This window comes from Cherax quadricarinatus, chromosome 59 (assembly GCF_038502225.1).
Source record: "Cherax quadricarinatus isolate ZL_2023a chromosome 59, ASM3850222v1, whole genome shotgun sequence".
NCBI lineage: Eukaryota > Metazoa > Arthropoda > Malacostraca > Decapoda > Parastacidae > Cherax > Cherax quadricarinatus.
Genome location: NC_091350.1, coordinates 14,073,424 through 14,095,787, shown reverse-complemented (window position 1 = coordinate 14,095,787; position 22,364 = coordinate 14,073,424).

The following is a 22,364-nucleotide window of genomic DNA, read 5'->3' as shown; positions in this document are numbered from 1 at the left end:
TTAATCGCAAAAATTTTGCCTCGCATACTGCTTAAAAACCCGCTCACAGCTGTTCGTCCGAGACGCGTCCAATGTGCGCCCTCAGCCAGCCTCTCATGTGCCACCCGTGCCATTGTTTACCAGCCAGCCTCCGCGGTAACATCCAAGCATACAATCGGAACATTTCATATTATTACATTGTTTTCGGTGCTTTATCTGGAAAATAAGTGACCATGGGCCCCAAGAAAGCTTCTAGTGCCAACCCTACAGCAATAAGGGTGAGAATTCCAATAGAGATGAAGAAAGAGATCATTGATAAGTATGAAAGTGGAGTGCGTATCGGCGACCTGGCCAGGTTGTACAAGAAACCCCAATCAATCATCGCTACTATTGTGGGCACCAGAAAGGCAATCAAGGAAGCTGTTCTTGCCAAAGGTTTAACTGTGTTTTCGAGACAAAGATCGCAAGTGATGGAAGATGTTGAGAGACTCTTATTGGTGTGGATAAATGAAAAACAGTTAGCAGGAGATAGCGTCTCTCAAGCGATCATAAGCGAAAAGGCTAGGAAGTTGCATGAGGATTTAATTAAAAAAATGCCTGCAACTAGTGCTGATGTGAGTGAATTTAAGGCCAGCAAAGGTTGGTTTGAGAGATTTAAGAAGCGTAGTGGCATACATAGTGTGATAAGGCATGGTGAGGCTGCCAGTTCGGACCACAAAGCAGCTGAAAAATATGTGCAGGAATTCAAGAAGTACATAGACAGTGAAGGACTGAAACCTGAACAAGTGTTTAATTGTGATGAAACAGGCCTGTTTTGGAAGAAAATGCCAAGCAGGACCTACATTACTCAGGAGGAAAAGGCACTCCCAGGACATAAGCCTATGAAAGACAGGCTTACTTTGTTGATGTGTTCCAATGCTACTGGTGATTGCAAAGTGAAGCCTTTATTAGTGTATCACTCTGAAACTCCCAGACCGTTCAGGCAAAAGAATGTCCTCAAGGAGAATTTGTGTGTGCTGTGGAGGGCAAACAGTAAGGCATGGGTCACTAGGGACTTTTTCTATGACTGGTTACACCATGCATTTACCCCCAATGTGAAAGATTACCTAACTGAAAAGAAATAAGAACTTAAGTGCCTCCTGGTGTTAGACAATGCCCCTGGTCATCCTACAGACGTGGCAGAGCGACTTTATGGGGACATGAAATTCATTAAGGTGAAGTTTTTGCCTCCTAATACCACTCCTCTCCTGCAGCCCATGGACCAGCAGGTTATTGCAAACTTCAAAAAACTGTACACAAAAGCTCTGTTTGAAAGGTGCTTTGTAGTGACCTCAGAAACTCAACTGACTCTAAGAGAGTTTTGGAGAGGGCACTTTAATATCCTCAATTGTGTAAACCTTATAGGTAAGGCTTGGGAGGGAGTGACTAAGAAGACCTTGAACTCTGCTTGGAAGAAACTGTGGCCAGAATGTGTAGACAAAAGGGATTTTGAAGGGTTTGAGGCTAACCCTGAGAGGATTATGCCAGTTGAGGAATCCATTGTGGCATTGGGAAAGTCCTTGGGGTTGGAGGTTAGTGGGGAGGATGTGGAAGAGTTGGTGGAGGAGGACAATGAAGAACTAACCACTGATGAGCTGATAGATCAACTTCAAGAGCAAGAGGCCAGACCTGAGGAAACTGGTTCAGAGGAGGGGAGAGAGAAATTGAAGAAGTTGCCTACTACAAAGATTAAGGAAATCTGTGCAAAGTGGCTTGAAGTGCAAACCTTCATGGATGAAAATCACCCTCACACAGCTATTGCAAGCCGTGTTGGCAACCTGTACACTGACAATGTTGTGAAACACTTTAGGGAAGTCATAAAGGAACGAGAGGTACAGGCCACTATGGACAGATATGTTGTGCGAAAGAAGTCCAGTGACTCTGAAGCTGGTCCTAGTGGCATTAAAAGAAGAAGGGAAGTAACCCCAGAAAAGGACTCGACACCTCAAGTCTTAATGGAAGGGGAGTCCCCTTCTAAACACTAACACTCTCTCTCTCCCCTCCTCCCATCCCATCAATCATCACCAGATGTTCAATAAAAGTAAGTGTCATGTAATTGTGCATGCCTTTTTCAGTTTGTGTGTATTAAAATTAACATTTCATGTGGTAAAAATTTTTTTTTTTCATACTTTTGGGTGTCTTGCACGGATTAATTTGATTTCCATTATTTCTTATGGGGAAAATTCATTCGCATACCGATCATTTCGCATAACAATGAGCCCTCTTGCACGGATTAAAATCGCTATACGGGGGTCCATTGTACTAGATAACAAGTTTACTCTAACATATATTAAGTTAGCAATAGAACTAGGCATCAAAAAACAATAAAAAAGTGCAATACATACATATTGCACTAATTACTTACCTTAAAATATTTATAGTCTTAATCTAGGGTGAGATGAGTAGTATTTATTGTAAGAAATCAAGTGTGGTGTGTATGGTAGTCAGCCGGGCTACCATACCAGGCCATTCCAACCACACATACTATTCTATGAAATTTAAGCATCCCAGAGTAATAAAATGCATATACAGTTCACTCATTATTTACCTTAAAATATTTGTAGTCTTAATGTAGGGTCAAGAGTGAGTAAACGAGATAAAGCGAATAAATAAGAGAGAGAGAGAGAGAGAGAGAGAGAGAGAGAGAGAGAGAGAGAGAGAGAGAGAGAGAGAGAGAGAGAGAGAGAGAGAGAGAGAGAGAGAGAGCGAGAGCGAGCGAGCGAGAGAGCGAGAGAGCGAGAGAGAGAGAGAGAGAGAGAGAGAGAGCGAGAGCGAGAGAGAGAGAGAGCGAGAGAGCGAGAGAGAGAGAGAGAGAGAGAGAGAGAGAGAGAGAGAGAGAGAGAGAGAGAGAGAGAGAGAGAGAGAGAGAGAGAGAGAGAGAGAGAGAGAGAGAGAGAGAAATGAGTACATGAGAGAAGACAGGCACAGAGTTGTGTAAACAAACCAGGTGAACATATGTTTTGTTAACAAACAAAGTGTACACATCTGGTTTGTGTACAAGTTACATTGTGTACAAGTTGTCTCTACATTGATACGTTAGAATAAATAAAGAACACCACTCCCATTCTCATGTAACACCATTTTTAGAAGAAATGACGTGAAGGCAATGGAAATAAGTCACTCTGTCTGACTTTCTTGGGTTATCCTAGGTTCTCTACACATATGCTTTTATGTATGATAATCTATGTAACTGTATTTGTGTATACCTGAATAAACTTACATACGAAAGGAATAATTTTCTACAGTTACCCCCAGTAACACATTTTCTCTTATGTTAGACTAGAGAAAATATTATTCTTGCCATCACTTGTACATCTCATATTTATGTTTATTTATTCTATTGTGGGGTGTATTTATCATCTTTTTATGTTATGTATCGTGTTTATTATATAATTTTGAAAAAAAAAAAAACTATCATGGATGGATTAATGAAAATTTGTATATGTATTAACGTGATATACGACATTTAATGAGAGACTGTGATTATTATTATAATTATTATTATCATTTCTAATATGGCGTCATTTGTGCAAGTCGTCTGGCTACCACATCTCATACTTATGTTTATTTATTCTACTGTGGGGTGTATTTATCATCTTTATGTTATGCATCGTGTTTATTATGTAATTTTGAAAAAAATATCATAGATTGATTAATGAAAATGTGTATATTAACGTAATATACGACATTTAAATGAGACTCGGTGATTATGATTATTATTACTAAAATGACGTCTCGAGACATAAGACACTCTTACTGACTTTAATGTGTACCTGCATGCCAGCACAGTATGTAAGTTTATTTAGGTACAGGTATACATAAGTATAATTATCAGAGTATATATAAAATATGAAATAATTTTTAAAAATACTTGAAATTTTGGAGTTTCCAGACATAATGGGGAGACTTAGTGCTTACGGATCTCACATAGAATGTAAACAAACCGGGTGGGGCGCGGTCACCGTATTAGAAAAGTCAGGTGGGGGGAGCCATATAGCGAGTTTTGGTCATAATTTGAAATGACCATATTAGCGGAATGCCGTAAAGCGAAACGCCATAAAGCGGGTAAACACAGAAATACGAATCTTAATCTTAAAATAATGAATCCTAACAAATCATAAGTTTGCCTGTGATACTCCAGTATAGAAACTGTATTGTACCAGAACAAAAGCATTCACACTGCTAAATTCTCAAACTATAATGTAGTCAACTTAGCCTTAATACCAACTTACTCCATAATCTGTAATAATTTAGAGTTAAGAATTACGCCAAGTCTGCCTGAAATGCCTAGCCATGCTAGGTGTCATAGTGGCCCCCTCTATAATTAGTATTTTATAACATGTAAACCACACAATATCCAAAATCTGTAAACCCCGCATTGTAATCTTTATGGAGAATAAACTTGATTGATTGACTGATAAAGTAAGACATTTAATGTGACCAAGAGTGATTATTAAACATACATCGCATATAAACATTGCACGGTTTTACATACTATGTAAAGTGTTTCTTTGGGCCTATGGTGGCTTTATTTCGCAGTCACACTCAATAAACAACAACAAAAAACAATTGATTATAGCGAAGGCTATAGGCGGAGGGTGGACACTTCCAATACAGCCGATTTCTGAGTTGCCACCTGAAACCCAGGACAGAATTTCACCCAAAAAAGCAGCCGAAATCCGAATTGGCCGCAACGGTTGATATCCGGGGTTTCACTGCATGTCAATTAAACTTTATTATAGGTATGTATGTAAATGAAAAACAACTTGTATACAGCTTCTCATTTAATGTTCGGGTTATGTTCTTAAAATGACATTGATGAGTGAATTTGTCGCAAAGTGAGGAACCACCCCTTACCAATACTTCAAGCATTTATAACAACTATTTAAAACATTTTATGCCGAAGGAAACTCCAACTTGATAACTTTGTTTTAATTTGCATAACTTACATATTACAGAAAATTGTAATTAATGTACAATATAAAAATTATGTATCAAAACAATTAAAATTACAGTATGAAAATGAGACATTCAGATTAACATTTTAGACATGGAATTCTTCTGAGTTCTGGTTCAGGGTCATCACTGTCATCATCAGAGTTATCAGGAGGTGTAGAGGGCTTGGGTGAGGGAGATGATGGGGAGGAAACTGAAGAACTTGTAGGGGTTGACATAGGGGTCCTGGGTGTAGCTGGTGAGAAGAGTTTCATTAATGTGGTCTGCTTTGTAATTTTTTTATTTTCTTCATAAATTTCATGATAGCAGTGTAAAAGTTCGTTCATTCTGTTCCGGTTTTGTAAACTGTTGAGCAATGAAGTCCATAGCCTCTAGTTCTAACAAAAGCAAATTTGCTTTCATGAACACACTAGCTAACTCCTAAGAGGACCTTGAACTCTGCTTGGAGGAAACTGTGGCCAGAATGTGTAGAACAGAGGGATTTTGAGGGGTTTGGGGCTAACCCTCAGGAGCCTATGCCAGTAGTGGAAGCTATTGTGTCATTGGGGAAGTCCTTGGGGTTGGAGGATTGTGACGAGGATGTGGAAGAGTTAGTGCAGAACGACGAGGAAGAACTAACCACTGCAGACCTGCAAGAGCTTCAGGTGCAACAGCAACAGATCACATCTCAGGAATGTTTTTCAGAGCAGGATGAAGAGAGACGGAGGAAGATGACTTCGTCGAGGATTAGGGAAATGTGTTCAATGTTTACAAAGGTGCAAGCATTTATGGATGAATTTTATCGCATCACAGAAGTTGCAAGCTGCATTGGCAACATGTACAATGACACTCTTGTGTCCCATTTTAGGGAAATCCTAAGGGCTTGTGAGAAACAGAGCTCTCTGGACAGTTATTTTGTGTGACAGGGGTCCAGTGACTCTCAAGCTGGTGCTAGTGGCATTTAAAAACCAAGAAGGGAGGTAACCCCACCAAAGGACTTGGTATCTGAAGTCTTTATGGAAGGGGATTCTCCTTCCAAGCAATAGACAATCCTGAATCTCCCCTGCTGCTGGCACATCACTCAACAACAACTCCACAATAAAGGTAAGTGACATTTAATTGTTGTTTATTTTGCATGTCCCATTCATTTTGTTGTCAGGAAATGTATATTTCATGTAAATTTTTTTTTTTTTTTCAGACTTTAGGGTGTCAGGAATGGATTAATTCTATTTCCATTATTTCTTATGGGGAAAATTAATTCGACCAACGGCAATTTCGACTAACAGCAAGCTCTCTGGAACGGATTAATGCCATTGGTTGAGTCCACTGTATAATGTCAGTTCACTAAGCAAGCACTATGATGACCTCCAAGCACTACTGAATTCTCTAAATGTCAGTATGTCTACCATTACTCTCACTAAAACATGGCTAAAACATGATGTTACAAACATCTATTCCATACCTGGCTACACAGCCAAACACAATTGTAGGCCAGATGAATTAGGAGATGGAACAGCTATATACTATTCTGATGAACCAGAGTGTATAAATTCTACTTGCACAAGGGATGAACATGGTGAATATACATTTGCTAAATTTAAATCCAAAGACCTTACAAAACCTCTAACAGTTGGAGCATTTTATAGAGTTCCTCACTCCAATATTTACTCTTTTAGTGAAAAACTAAGAAACATAATAACTAGAGCAGAAATGAACAAACACCACCTAATACTTACAGGGGACTTCAACGTAAATCTCATCCATGACCATGACCCACAAGTGATTGAATTCACAAACACTATGAACAGCTGCTTGCTTCTACCAACAATAACAAAACCTACAAGAATCACTGAAACAAATGCCTCATTACTAGACCATATCTGGACAAACACTATATCCTCATTAAAGGCAGGCATAATCACAGATAACACCACTGACCACTAACTCATCTTTCTCTTAACCAACTTGTGTAAATTGCCCCAGGACACAACTAAGATCACCTTCCGACTACATGATGAGTCATCTGTTAATAAGTTTATTTCCGCATTAAGTGACACTGACTGGCAAAACGCGCTAGCAGACGACTTCAATACTGATGAACGTGTTAATATTTTTTTACACACAAAAAAAATCTCTATAACATGCATTGCCCAATAAAAACTAAGCAGACTGCAGCAAAGAGACTAAACAGCCCCTTAATGTCTTTTTTCTACTGTAGGAACAAAACTAACAAGTAAAATCCCAAGCTCAAACATTCAACCAAAAGACTACCTCACTGGCAACTACCCAAATACTCTATTTTTAGCCCCAACAAACCGTACTGAAATATCATTTATCAGCAAAACACTAAAGAACAAGGCAGGAAACCTAAATAACTTACCACCACTCATGTATAAAAAAGCTTCTCATGTGTTGTCATCAATTATTTCAACTCTTTTTAATCCTTAAACTGTCCAAACGTAGATCTACGTTTTTTCAACATTTGAAAGTATGTAAAAAAACGTAGATTTTTTTTTTTACATTTAAAAACGTGTAAAAAAAACTTTGATCTACTTTTTTTTGTTATATTTGAAAATATGTAAAAAAAAAAAAAACGAAGATCTACTTTTGGAGCACTATGCATGTGAACGTAAATCCATTTGGACAGTTTAAGGGTTAACAAATCCATCAAATCTTCCACCTTCCCATCCATACCCAAGGCAGCAAGAGTCACCCCGATCCTCAAAGGAGGTGATCCAACTGAACTGAACAACTATAAGTCTATATATGAAACCTGCCCCTATCTAAAATTTTCAAAAAATTAATTCACAAACAAGTCCACTCCTACTTCGTATCTCACAACATATTCAACCCGTGTCAGTTTGTGTTCAGACCGAAGAAAAGTACTAATGATGCTATTATACATATGCTTGAACTAATGTATTCTGCACTTGAGAAAAATGAATTTCCCTTGGGACTTTTCATAGACTTATGAAAAGCTTTTGATATAGCTGACCATGATCTTTTGCACCAAAAACTCGAACATTACGGGGTTAGAAGACACTCTCAATTACGTAAAATATTATCTTAACAATAGAACCCAGTATGTATACACAAATGGAGCCAACTTCACTACACAAGCTGTTCTTGTTGGAGTCCCATAGGGGAGTGTCCTTGGCCCACATCTCTCTCGTTTACATCAATGACCTACCAAATGCATCTAATCTCCTTAAACCCATTTTATTTGCAGATGACACAACTTATGTCTTCTCTCACCCAAACCCAACCATACTAACACACTCTGTAAATGCTGAAATGCTAAAAATATCTACTTGGATGATTACCAACAAACTTACTCTCAATATAGACAAAACCCACTTCGTGCTTTTTGGAAACAGAGCTTCAAATGTACAGCTAAACATACTGATAAATGGTTCACCTATTTCTAGACAGGGCAAATTTCTAGGTCTCCACCTTGACTGCAGCCTCAAATTTCAGGCACACATACAACAAATTTCCAAGAGTCTCTCCAAAACAGCAGGCATCCTTTCAAAGATACAGTACTATGTACCCCCATCACCTCTTCTAGCTTTGTACCATCCTCTCATTTACCCTTACCTCACCTATGGTATCTGTGCATGGCGCCCAACCACAGCAAATCACCTAAAGCCTTTAACCCGTAAACGGTCCAAACATATACGTATATGTATACGTTTTTTCAACATTTGAAAGTATGTAAAAAAAGTAGATCTTCTTTTTGTTTTTCTACATTTGAAAATGTGTAAAAAAACTTTGATCTGCTTTTTTTTGTTATATTTGAAAATATGTAAAAAAAAACTTAGATCTACTTTTGTAGCACTACACATGTGAACGTAGATCTGCTTGGACCGTTTACGGGTTAATACCCCCCCCAAAAAAAAAAAAAGCTGCAGTGCAACTGATTACTAACTCCTGCATTATACAACACACTCCACCACTTTTCAAGAGTTTTAACTTGCTTAATATACAAAACATTCACACTTACTATTGTGCCTACTACATACACAGAACACTATACTGAAATGTAAACCCTCCTCTCAAACTCCTCCTCGATAACTATAATAGAACACACAACCGTAATACGAGACACAAATCACTCTTCGATAACCCTCGTGTCCTTCTCTCCTTATGCAAAAATGCTACGCACATAAAAGGCCCAAAGATCTTTGCCAGAACACACTAAAGGACCCCTGTCTGCAAACCAGTTTAAGGCACTACTATGAAATCACCTCATCACCCAAAATTAACCACACAAACCGTACTTAATCACTACCAGTTACTCAAAAGCTACTCATATTGTGCTGATAAATACTCAAGCAATTAGTCACTACTTCAAAATTAGGATGACTAAATTTCATTGTTTTAAACAGTACTAAATTGTAATACATCATAATGTAAATTGTTTTTATATTGTTCCATTGTATTACAATATTTCCTTGTTTTAAATAGTACTAAACTGTAATTTATCATATTGTAAATTGTTTAAAATTGTTTCACTGTAATACTGTAATCTTTATAAACTAATTCAATAGTGTAATAATTCCCTACTAGCCTTATCAAAGCCATGTAGCCTTACTTGATAGAATATTCAATTCTCTTGTATTCACTGTAACCGATCTAATGACCATATGAACATTTATTGCCTTCCTAATCTTAAGTTAACCTTTAAGATTGCCCGAAATGCTCTGCATACAGGGCTTTTGACGTGTACATCCAACTATTCTATTCCACTGTACAACCATGTATCACGTCGAAATACAATTATGCACTGCATACTGCAGGATTTTTTTTATACTGCGCACATTGACCACACAGATCCATTCTCTCACATGTGGGCCTACCAGCTTTCTCCCGTTTAATCTGAAGCCGCTAGAATTTTGGCGTATTAATATGTCACCAACATTGGCTCATAAGACGTATATATATGACACCAATGGTCAATGGGTTAAAATAGCGACTTTGCAGAGTACAGTGGACCCCCGCATAGCGACTTTAATCCGTGCAAGAGGGCTCATTGTTATGCGAAATGATCGGTATGCGAATGAATTTTCCCCATAAGAAATAATGGAAATCAAATTAATCCGTGCAAGACACCCAAAAGTATGAAAAAAAAATTTTTACCACATGAAATATACATTTTCCTACACACAAAGAGAAGGATACATGCACAATAGTAGAGTAGTACATGCACAATATATATTGTGCATGTACTACTCTACTAAATGAAGAATAAATGACACTTACCTTTACTGAAGATGCAGCAATGACTGATGAGACACTGTGTCCTGGGAGTGCCTTTTTCTCCTGAGTACTGTAGGTCCTGTTTGGCATTTTCTTCCAGAACAGGCCTTATCACACTGTGTATGCCACTAAGATTCTTAAATCTCTCAAACCAACCTTTGCTGGCTTTAAATTCACCAATATGAGCACTAGTTCCAGGCATTTTTCCCTGTTCACCTGGGTGTTAGTCGACTGGTGTGGGTTGCATCCTGGGAGACAAGATTAAGGACCCCAATGGAAATAAGTTAGATAGTCTTCGATGACACTGACTTTTTTGGGTTATCCTGGGTGGCAAATCCTCTGGGGTTAATTGTTTCTTGGTATTCTCAATAAGCCACACCAACAACGGTGCTACAGCAGCAGCAGACGATGCTACAGCAGCAGCAGACGATGCTACAGCAGCAGCAGACGGTACTACAGCAGCAGCTGACGGTGGTACAGCAGCAGCAGCAGCTGACAGTGCTACAGCAGCAGCAGACGATGCTACAGCAGCAGCAGACAGTACTACAGCAGCAGCAGCAGCAGCTGACGGTGGTACAACAGCAGCAGCAGCTGACGGTGCTACAGCAGCAGCAGCAGCTGACAGTGCAGCAGCAGCAGCAGCTGACGGTGGTACAGCAGCATCAGCAGCTGTACCACCAATAGTAGCGATGGTTGATTGGGGTTTATTATACAACCTGGCCAGCTCGGAGACACGCACTCCACTTTCATACTTATCAATGATCTTTTTCATCTCTATAGTAATTCTCACCCTTATTACTGTAGGGTTGGCACTAGAAGCTTTCTTCGGGCCCATGGTCACTTATTTTGCAGATAAAATCACCAAAAACACTGTAATAATACAAAATGTTCCGATTGTATGCTTGGATGTTACCGTGGAGGCTGGCTGGTAAACAATGCCACCGGCGGCACATGTGAGGCTGGCTAAGGGCGCACATTGGACGCGTCTCGGACGAACAGCGGTGAGCGGATTTTTGAGCGGTATGCGAGGCAAAATTTTTGCGATAAAAGCGAGCGGTATGCGGATTAAACGTTATGTGATGCCGACGGTATGCGGGGGTCCACTGTACAGTGATACCTCGGGATACGAACAGCTCAAACCGCAAACATTTATGTAAGTGTATTTATGTAAGTGCTTTTGTAAATGTATTTTTAGGGGTCTGAAACGAATTACAGTGGACCCCCACCTTACGATATTAATCCGTTCCTGAGAGCTCATTGTATGCCGAAATTATCGTAAGGTGAAATAATTTTCCCCATGAGAAATAATGGAAATCAAATTATTCCGTGCAAGACACCAGAAAGTATGAAAAAAAAAATTTTACCACATGAAATATTAATTTTAATACACACAAACTGACACTTACCTTTATTGAAGATCTGGTGATGACTGATGGGATGGGAGGAGGGGAGTGTGTGGAAGTTGTTAATGTTTAGAAGGGGAATCCTCTTCCATTAGGACTTTAGGTAGCACGTCCTTTTCTGGAGTTACTTCCCTTCTTCTTTTAATGCCACTAGGACCAGCTGACCGTGGAGCAGCAACAGCCGACGGTGGTGCAGCAACAGCTGACGGTGGTGCAGCAAGAGCTGACGGTCGTGCAGCAAGAGCTGATGGTGGTGCAGCAGCAGCTGACCGTGGTACAATAGTACATATTTCTCACCCTTTTTACCACAGGGTTGGCACTAGAAGCTTTCTTTGGGCCCATGGTAGCTTATTTAGCAGTTACAAGCACTATAAACAATGGAATAATACAAAATGTATCGAATGTATGCATGCAACCGACCACCCTGGCTTGTAAACAATGACGGCAGGGAAGCTGAGGGGCTCAGGCTGGACAGACAGGTTCGGGACGAGTCATGTTGGTCAGAAACAGCTGAAGGTGGTGCAGCAGCAGATGGTGATGCAGCAGCAGCTGATGGTGGTGCAGCAGCAGCTGACGGTGGTGCAGCAGCAGCTGACAGTGGTGCAGCAGCAGCTGACCATGGTGCAGCAGCAGCTGACTGTGGTGCAGCAGCAGCTGACTGTGGTGCAGCAGCAGCAGCTGACCGTGGTGCAGCAGCAGCAGCTGACCGTGGTGCAGCACCAGCTGACCGTGGTTCAGGAACAGCTGACTGTGGTGCAGCAGCAGCTGACCGTGGTGCAGCAGCAGCTGATGGTGGCGTAGCAGCAGCTGACAGTGGTGCAGCAGCAGCTGACGGTGGTGCAGCAGCAGCTGACTGTGGTGCAGCAGCTGACCATGGTGCAGCAGCTGATCGTGGTGCAGCAGCAGCTGACCGTGGTTCAGGAACAGCTGACGGTGGTTCAGCAGCAGCTGACAGTGGTGCAGCAGCAGCTGACGGTGGTGCAGCAGCAGCTGACGGTGGTGCAGCAGCAGCTGACTGTGGTGCAGCAACAGCTGACGGTGGTGCAGCAACAGCTGACTGTGGTATGATAGTACGTATTTCCCACCCTTTTTACACATGATCGCTTGAGAGATGGTACCTCCTATCTGCTTTTCGTTTATCCACACCAATAACCGTCTCTCACCATCTTCGAGTACTTGCCTGGAGTTTTACCTGGAGTTTACCTGGAGAGAGTTCCGGGGGTCAACGCCCCCACGGCCCGGTCTGTGACCAGGCCTCCTTGCGATCTCCGTTTCGAAAACAAACTTGCACCTTTTGCAAGAACAGCTTCCTTGATTGCCGTTTTGTTGGCCACAATAGTAGCGATGGTTGATTGGGGTCTGGTATACAACCTGGCCAGCTCCGAGACACGCACTCGACTTTCGTACTTAGCAATTATCTCTTTCTTCATTTCCTTAGTAATTTTCACCTTTTTTACTGCACGGTTGGCACTAGAAGCTTTCTTGGGGCCCATGGTGACTTATTTTGCAGGTATAATAACTAAAAATGCTGTGATAATATGAAATGTACCGATTGTATGCGTGGATGTGACAGCACTGGCTGGCTTGTAAACACTGGCACCCACGGGGCAGCTGAGGTGCGCTCAGGCCACACTTGGGATGCCCGGGACGAATCGCGAGGTGAGTTTTTTAGTATGAAATGAAGCAAAAAATTTGCGTTAAAATGTATCGTATGGTGGATTTAACCCTTTCAGGGTCCAAGGCCCAAATCTGGAGTCACGCACCAGTGTCCAAGAATTTTAAAAAAAAAATTTGTTATTTTTTCTTATGAAATCGTAGAGAATCTTTTTGTGAAGGTAATAAAACAAAAAGTACGAAATTTGGTGGAAAATTGACGAAATTATGCTCTCGCGAATTTTGATGTGTCAGCGATATTTACGAATCGGCGATTTTGCCGACTTTGACTCCCATTTTAGGCCAATTACATTATTCCAATCAACCAAATTATTAGCTATTTCACTAGTATTACTTCTATTCTATCGATTGAGCACAAGAAATCGCCAAGTCAACTGTTTCAACTACAAAATAAAGTGATCGGAAATTGTTAATTTGGCCAATTTAACACAAAGTTCAAAATATTCCAATTTCAAAATAGGGTCCAGAATAAACAATGTAGGCATTCCTGGCACTAAACTAACATTTCCTCTGTTCATTAGTCATGTTTTGAGGCTTTACAAATAAATTCCATTTTGATTTTTTATTCACATAATGAATTTTTATTCACACCAAAAAATAGAAGATTTACTGCTATGCAATACTGTAATAATTGTATAAATATCATCACCATATTTGTGAATGTATATTAGACCCACCAGCTGACGTGTATTAGACGTGTGAGGTCGTTTGTTTACTCTTGAATATCGGCAAAAATTTAACATTTCCGCTACTTTGAGCTCAGTTTCAAGCCATTTCCAGTGCTAAAACCAATCAAAATCATCTCTATTTCTGTAATATGTCTTCCATTCTATCAAATGAGACCAAGAAATCACAAATACAACTATAAAAAACATACGAAAAAACACTGCAAAGTTGCTGTTTTAATCAAAAAATCATGATTTCAGTTTTTTTCTCTCATTATACACAGTGTGCTGCAGGATCTGTTTTATGTGGTGCACACATACCACATAGATGTATTCTCTCATATCTAGGCCCAAATGTACCACTCACAGTTTATCAGAGTGAGCTGAGCTCATGGCGTAGATCTACGGTTTGGACACTCACCATAAAGCCGTAGATCTATGGGACGGACCCTGAAAGGGTTAACGTAATGTGATGCCATCGTAAGGTGGGGGTCCACTGTAATCTAATTTACGTTACAGTGGACCCTCAGTTATCGGCCGTAATCCGTTCCAGAAGGTTGGCTGATAACCGAAATGGCCGAAAACCGAATTAATATTTCCCATAAGAATTAATGGAAATACAATTAATCCGTTCCAGACAAAAATTTTCACAAAAAAAATTATTTATCAATTATGTAAGTTTTACATACCTTAATTGAAGGCTAATGCTGGCTTCTGGAAGACAGGAAGAGGAAAGGGAGGAATTAGTGTTTGGAAGGGGAATCCCTCTCCATGAAGACTTTAGGTAGCAAAGCCTTCTCTGGGGTTACTTTCCTTCTTTGTCTTTTAATGCCACTAGGACCAGCTTGAGAATCACTGGACCCCTGTCTCACAATAAATCTGTCCATAGAGGTCTGTTTCTGGAATCTCTCTAAGATTTCCCTGAAGTGGGACAGGGTTTTGTCACTGACCAAGCTTGTTTCAGCTTGGTCAGGGTGGTGTTTCTCTACAAAAGCTTGCACCCTAGTCCACATTGCACACACCTCTGTAATCTGTCATTTACTGCTACAGTACATTCATTACTAACCTTAAAATATTTGTAGTCTTAATGTCGGGTAAGAGGTGAGTAGTAGTTATTTGTAGGAAGTCAGTGTAGGTAGCAGTAGATGTAGGTACAGTACAGGCATGCAGCCATCCCCGGGCTACACTACACAGCTATATTACAATACACAGCCATATTATTACACTACACAGCCATATTATTACACTACACAGCCATATTATTACCATGTTCACTGAGTTCAATCGTTTCCAACAACTACCTTTAGATACCATCATAAACAAAGGGAGAAGTAATGAATAATTCATGCCAAGAATTGTAAACAAATGCATATGAAGGGCGGTTACTGCACCAGTCGCCAGATTCACAATTTTCTATAATGCTGCATCAGAGAAAACGTAATGTTTACTCTCCATCCCACTCCCCACTTGATAACATATAAACATTGCATGTTTATATGCTACATGATATGTAACATTACTGCACCAGTCGCCAGATTCACAATTTTCTCTAATGCTGCATCAGAGAAAACGTAATGTTTACTCTCCATCCCACTCTCCACTTGATAACATATAAACATTGCATGTTTATATGCTGCATGATATGTAACATGTTTCTTATACTATAATTTTGAAAAAATATCATAGATGGATTAATGAAAATGTCTATATCAACGTAAAATAAGACATTTAATGTGGCAAAGAGTGATTATTAAAGATACATCACATATATAATAAACACTGCATGTTTATATGCTATGTAACGTGTTTCTTACATAATTTTGAAGAAGATATCATAGATGGATTAATGAAAATGTCTATATTAATGTAAAATAAGACATTTAATGTACAAGTGATTATTATTAAATATACATCGCATATAAACATTGCATGTTTTTATATACTATGTAACGTGTTTCTTTGGGCTCATGGTTGCTTATTTTGCAGTTGCACTCAATCAATAACCACAAAAAGTAATGGATTATAGCAAAATGTTTGGATGAATGAGTGGAAGCTTCCTCACTCGCCCAGAGACAAAGTCAAACTGACTCGCAAGCGGCCCCAGCCGGCGGATGGACGCCTCCCAAATGGGCGATGACCGAATTAACAGCCGATAACCGGGGGTCCACTGTATTTCTTGTGGGAACAAATTCGTTCAATATCAGCACTTGAACAGCCTTCTGGAACAAAATAAGTTCGTATACCGAGGTACCACTGTACAGTGGTCCCCCACTTTTCGTAGTTCCAGGCAATCGTAAAATTCGCCAATCATGGGGTACTTTCGTATAAACATGGACTCGCTTTTCATAGGTTGACTCACGAGTCGTAGTTCGTCCGGGACGCGTACCCATGGCGTGAGCCAGGGCGGCAGCCAGTCTGGCATTGTTTACCAGTGAGTGAAGGTCCCTTCACATGCTCCAGCGAAATATTTCATAATATTCCATTTATTTTAGTGCTTGCAAGTACTAAATAAGCTACTATGGCTCCAAAGAAAGCTCCTAGTGCCAGGCCTGTGGTAAAGAAGGTGAGAAATACGATTGAATTTAAGAAAAACATCATTGAACAATATGAAAGTGGTACAAGTGTGGCCGAACTGTCCAGGATGTATAAGAAACCCTACACAACCTTATGTTCCATAGTGGCAAAGAAAAAAGAAATAAAGGATGCTGTTGTTGCAAAGGGAGTAACTATGCTGACAAAAATGTGATCACCAGTACTGGAAGAGGTTGAGAAGTTATTATTGGTGTGGATAAATGAGAAACAATTAGCAGGAGATACTCTCATGACTTCGTTTATTTGTGAAAAGGCTAGGCAGTTGCATGAAGATTTGGTAAAGAAATTGTCTGCAAATAGTGGTGAAGTGAGTGAATTTAAGGCCAGCAAAGGCTGGTTTGAGAGATTTAAGAACCGTACTGGCATACACAGTGTGGAAAGGCATGGTGAGGCTGCCAGTTCGGACCACAAGGCGGCTGAAAAATATGTGCATGAATTCCAGGCGTACATAAACAGTGAAGGACTGAAACCTGAACAAGTGTTCAATTGTGACGAAACAGGCCTCTTTTGGAAGAAAATGCCAAAGAGGACTTTATTACACAAGAGGAAAAGGCAATGCCAGGACACAAGCCTATGAAAGACAGGCTGACGCTAATGTTCTGTGATAATGCTAGTGGGAATTTCAAAGTGAAGCCATTACTAGTGTACCATTCTGAAAATCCCAGAGTGTTCAGGAAAAACAATGTTATGAAGAGTAAATTGTGTGTGTTTTGGAAATCTAATAGTAAGGCATGGGTCACGAGGGAAATTTTCGTCGAGTGGTTCAATGAAGTGTTTGGCCCTAGTGTGAAGGAGTATCTCCTGGAAAAGAAATTGGATCTCAAGTGCCTGCTAGTAATGGACAATGCACCTGCTCATCCTCCAAACTTGGATGACCTAATTTTCGAGGAGTTTGGGTTCATCACAGTAAAGTTCTTGCCCCCGAATACCACTCCTCTCCTCCAACCCATGGACCAGCAGGTTATTGCAAACTTTAAAAAACTCTACACAAAAGCAATGTTTCACAGGTGCTTGACTGTGACCACAGACACTCACTTGACCCTAAGGGAATTTTGGAGAGAACACTTCAGCATCCTCCACTGCATAACCCTTATAGGTATGGCTTGGGAGTGACTACCAGGACTTTGAACTCTGCCTGGAGAAAATTGTGGCCAGATTGTGTCGACAAGAGGGATTTTGAAGAATTTGGGACTGACCCTAATGAGCCTATGTCTGTTGTAAAATCAATTGTGGCACTGGGGAGTTCCATGGGGTTGGATGTGAGTTTGGAGGATGTGGAAGAATTGGTGGAAGACCACAATGAAGAGCTCACCACTGAGGAGCTGCAAGAGCTTCAGCAGGAAGAGCAACACATCACAGCTCAGAATCTTGCTGCAGAGGAGGAGGAAGAGAGATGGAAGAAGGTGCCTTCTACAGAAATTAAAGAGATTTTTACTATGTGGGGTAAGATGGAAAGCTTTATGGAGAAATATCACCCTAACAAGGTTGTTGCAAGCCAGGTTGGCAACATGTACAGTGACAAAGTCTTGGGCCATTTTAGGGAAGTGTTAAAGAGACGCCAGAAACAGAGCTCTCTCCACAGTTATTTTGTGAGACAGGACTCCAGTGACTCTCAAGGTGGTCCCAGTGGCATTAAGAAACAGAGAAGAGAAGCAACCCCAGAAAAGCAAATGGTACTTGAGGTGTTGATGGAAGGGGATTCCCCTTCCAAACTATAAACAATCCACTCTCTCTCCTCCTCCAGTCTCCCATACACTAAGAAGAATCTCCAATAAAGGTAAGTGTTATGCTGTTAATGTTTCATTCATCATTTCCCATTGTATTGTTTATGTACTACATGTATATTTCATGTTAAAAATTTTTTTGTTTTAATACTTCTGGGTGTCAGGAAGGGATTACTTGTATTTACATTATTTCTTATGGGGAAATTGATTCGTAAATCGTAAATTTCGTTTATAGTAACGGCTCCAGGAACAGATTAATTACGAACAACGAGGGACCACTGTATTTTTGGATGATATTTGGCTGTATTCTAGGTTTCTTAGTATCACTTGACAGAACGAAGACATATTACAGAAAAAGAGGTGATTTTGATTGGTTTCAGGAAGTAGCTTGAAAATGAGCTCTAAGTAGTGGAAATGTTCGATTTTTGCCAATATTCCAAAGGACATGAATTAAGTCACTCTTCCAATAAGCGTCCAACTGGTCGGTCTAACACGCATTCACGAATACACCCACATTATTTATACAATTATTACAATAATGCATAACAATAAGTCTTCTATTTGTTGTGTGAATAAAAATTCAAAATGGAAAGCAAGTGTAATATAGGAGAGGCCTTGGGACATAACTAATGAACAAAGGAAATGCTGTTTTAGTGTCAGGAATGTCTACATTGTTTATTCTGGACCCTATTATTAAACTGGCAATTTTTTAATTTTGAGTGCAACTGGCCAATTACCAATTTCTGATTACTTTATTGGGTACCTGAAATAGTTAAATGGGTGGTTTCTAGTACTCAATAGACATGAATGCATACTTGTAAAATAGCTAAGAGTTTAGTCAACTGGAACAAAAGAATTGGCCTAAAATAAAACTCAATAAGGGCAAAATTGCCAATACGTAAATATCGCAGAGACTGCTAACTTTGCAAAAGCATAATTTCGTAAGTTTTCCATCAAATTTCATATTCTTGGTGTCATTACCTTCGGAAAAATATTCTCTAGTGTTTCAATTTTTTTTTTTTTTTTTTTTGTTTTTAGAAAATTCTTGGACCCTGTGGACACGTGTCAGATCCAGGGTCTAGACCCTCAAAGGGTTAAGGAATGTAACCCTGTTTTTATCCCCATATTATTATTATAATCAAAAAAGAAGCGCTAAGCCACAAGGGCTATACAGCTTTTATCCCCATAAGTTCTTTACTTCACATAACAAATTTTATGTACACTTATGTAGTTTTCAGGAACAATAACTACCCTGTCATGTGAGAGTCTACTTTGTATAAATGTAGTGCACATTGAAATACAAAATTACACAGCACTGTAATACAAATTTTAGTGAAAATCAAGCATTTAGTGAAAAGTGAAGACATTAAAAATGATTAAATACTAGTCAAAGATGAGTAAGTTTAAAAAAGTGGCAACTTAAGGAGTTAGAAATTCTTTTAGCTAAATACATTAAGCAGGCAAGAAAATTTAGGTTTATGTTTTAATTCACTGAAAATTTAGGTTTATGTTTTAATTCACTGAAAATTTAGGTTTATGTTTTAATTCACTGAAAATTTAGGTTTATGTTTTAATTCACTGAAAATTTAGGTTTATGTTTTAATTCACTGAAAATTTAGGTTTATGTTTTAATTCACTGAAAATTTAGGTTTATGTTTTAATTCACTGAAAATTTAGGTTTATGTTTTAATTCACTGAAAATTTAGGTTTATGTTTTAATTCACTGAAAATTTAGGTTTATGTTTTAATTCACTAAGTTACACTTCTCTATTCCATGTGTCAAGTTATTCCTTGTTTTTGGACCTTTACTTTCTAGAGTTTCTGAAGAGGTTTGGGCAATTATGAGAAAGGTCAGAGAGGTATTTGTTGAGTGTTCTGTCAGTGTGTTCCAGAGGTGCCTTAAATAAACATAATAACAAAAAATGGCACAATACCGTGACTGGAACGATACACAAATAACCCGCAACATCATAATTATGCTGTAGTATTTTGAAAATGTGGAGTGAACAGTAGGACATATTTTATTTGGTATTTGACTTAGGGTATAATATGTTGCTTAAAATTTCAGTTTGTGATTATTACAGTAACTAATTCTTGTGTGACAATTGCTTTGAGGTGTACAGCTGAAGTAGAACCCCAAGTACAAATTCTATAGGCGAGATCTGGGTAAATAATAGTAGTAAGACACATAGGCAACATTTAGGCATCTTTATTCTGAAATGTTTCGCCTACACAGTAGGCATCTTCGGTTGAGTACAGAAAGTAGGCAGGAGCAGTTAAGAAGTGAAGACAATGTAATCAGTCCATCACCCTTGAAGATGTAGATTTGAGGTCGTCAGTCCCTCAGCCTGGAGAAGAATTCTGTTTCGTAGTCTGAAACAATATGAAGAATAAGCGACAGTGTGGAGACTTATATATTGTCAGCAGGAGGGGTGTAGAGTAGTAGAAGAAAGAATGTAATCACTGAGAGGTCACATCACTCTCAGATCCAACCATTCTCTCTTGAAAAAGTTGTCCAAATTGTTTTCTCTTCTGTACCAAGATGCCATCTATCAGACACTGCAACACAGTGGCATCTTGGTAAGAGAGAATGGTTGGATCTGAGTGGAGCGACCGGGCCGCGGGGGCGTTGACCCCCGGAACTCTCTCCAGGTAAACTCCAGGTAATCTACACCTCTCCTGCCAACAGTATATAGTCTCCACACTGTCAATTATTCATTACATTGTTTCAGACTATGAAACAGAATTCTTCTCCAGGCTGAAGGACTGACAACCTCAAATCTACATCTTCAAGGGTGAGGAACTGATTAAATCATCTTCACTTCTCTTCTCTACTGCTCCTGCCTATTTTCTGTACTTAACTGAAGAAGCCTACTGTGTAGGCGAAACATTTCAGAATAAAGATGCCTAAATGTTGCCTATGTGTCTTACTTACCAACTTGTTGGTATTGCATACCACTTTGATATTCAAATGATAGTAGTAATGTTAATACTATAGACTGGAGGGAGGGGAGGGAGGGGAGGGAGGGGAGGGGGGGGGGTTGCAGCAAATTTTGGAAAGTATACCTTCAGTTTGTATAACTTTTCTTTTTAAAATGAATTTGACATGAGTCTTCAATTGGAACAGTGGTGAAATATGACATTTAATTAGAAAATTAATGTTTACAGGAGTCCCCCCCCCCCGTATCCTCAGGGATACGTTCAATGACCTACCACGGATGCATTATTATTATAATCAAAAAGAAGCGCTAAGCCACAAGGACTATACAGCTACCACGGATGCAGAAACTGTGGATAACAGCAAAGCTATACAGCCCCTCCTCATTTAGTGACGTACTCGCTTACCGACATCTCGGAGTTATGACGGGTTTTCTGAGCAGTTGGTATTGTATGGCATACAAGAACTAGGGTCATGGAAATGGGCAGCACAGCATCTCAGTCTCCTTCCCACAGCCACTCAGTACACTAGCTTTCACATTCTCCAAGACTACGTATTTGTACTTTATTGTGCACCCCACAGTACAAGATGTTGGCAAAAAAGATCTTGACTTCTGAAGTAATCACCAAGAAACAAAGGAAGGCTATCGATCTTAAGGTGAAACTGAAGATTATAAACAAATATGAAGCTGTAAGAAAGTGCAAGTGATAGCCCTTGTCTTGAAAGTGCTGCATTCTACCATTTCCACTATCTTCAAGGATAAAGATAGAGTGAAAGAGGCAGTGAAAGCAGTGACAGCATTTCAAGCCATAACTAGGCAGCAGGAAGGTCTCATTCGTGAAATGGAGAAGTTATTGGCAATCTGGTTTCACGATCAGATACAAAAAAAAAAAAAAAGGAATGACGATGAGCCTTTTAACAATTCAAGACAAGGCACACAGTTATAAAACTAGGTGAAGTAGAGCTTGATCATATAGAATGTGAAAAAGACTTGGGAGTCATGGTCAGCAGAAATCTAAAGCCAAGACAGCAGTGCCTAAGTGTGCACAATAAGGCTAACAGATTACGTACTAGGATTTATTTCAAGAAGTATAAGTAACAGAAGTCCAAAAGATATTTCACAGCTCCATACATCACTAGTGAGGCCTCATTTGGA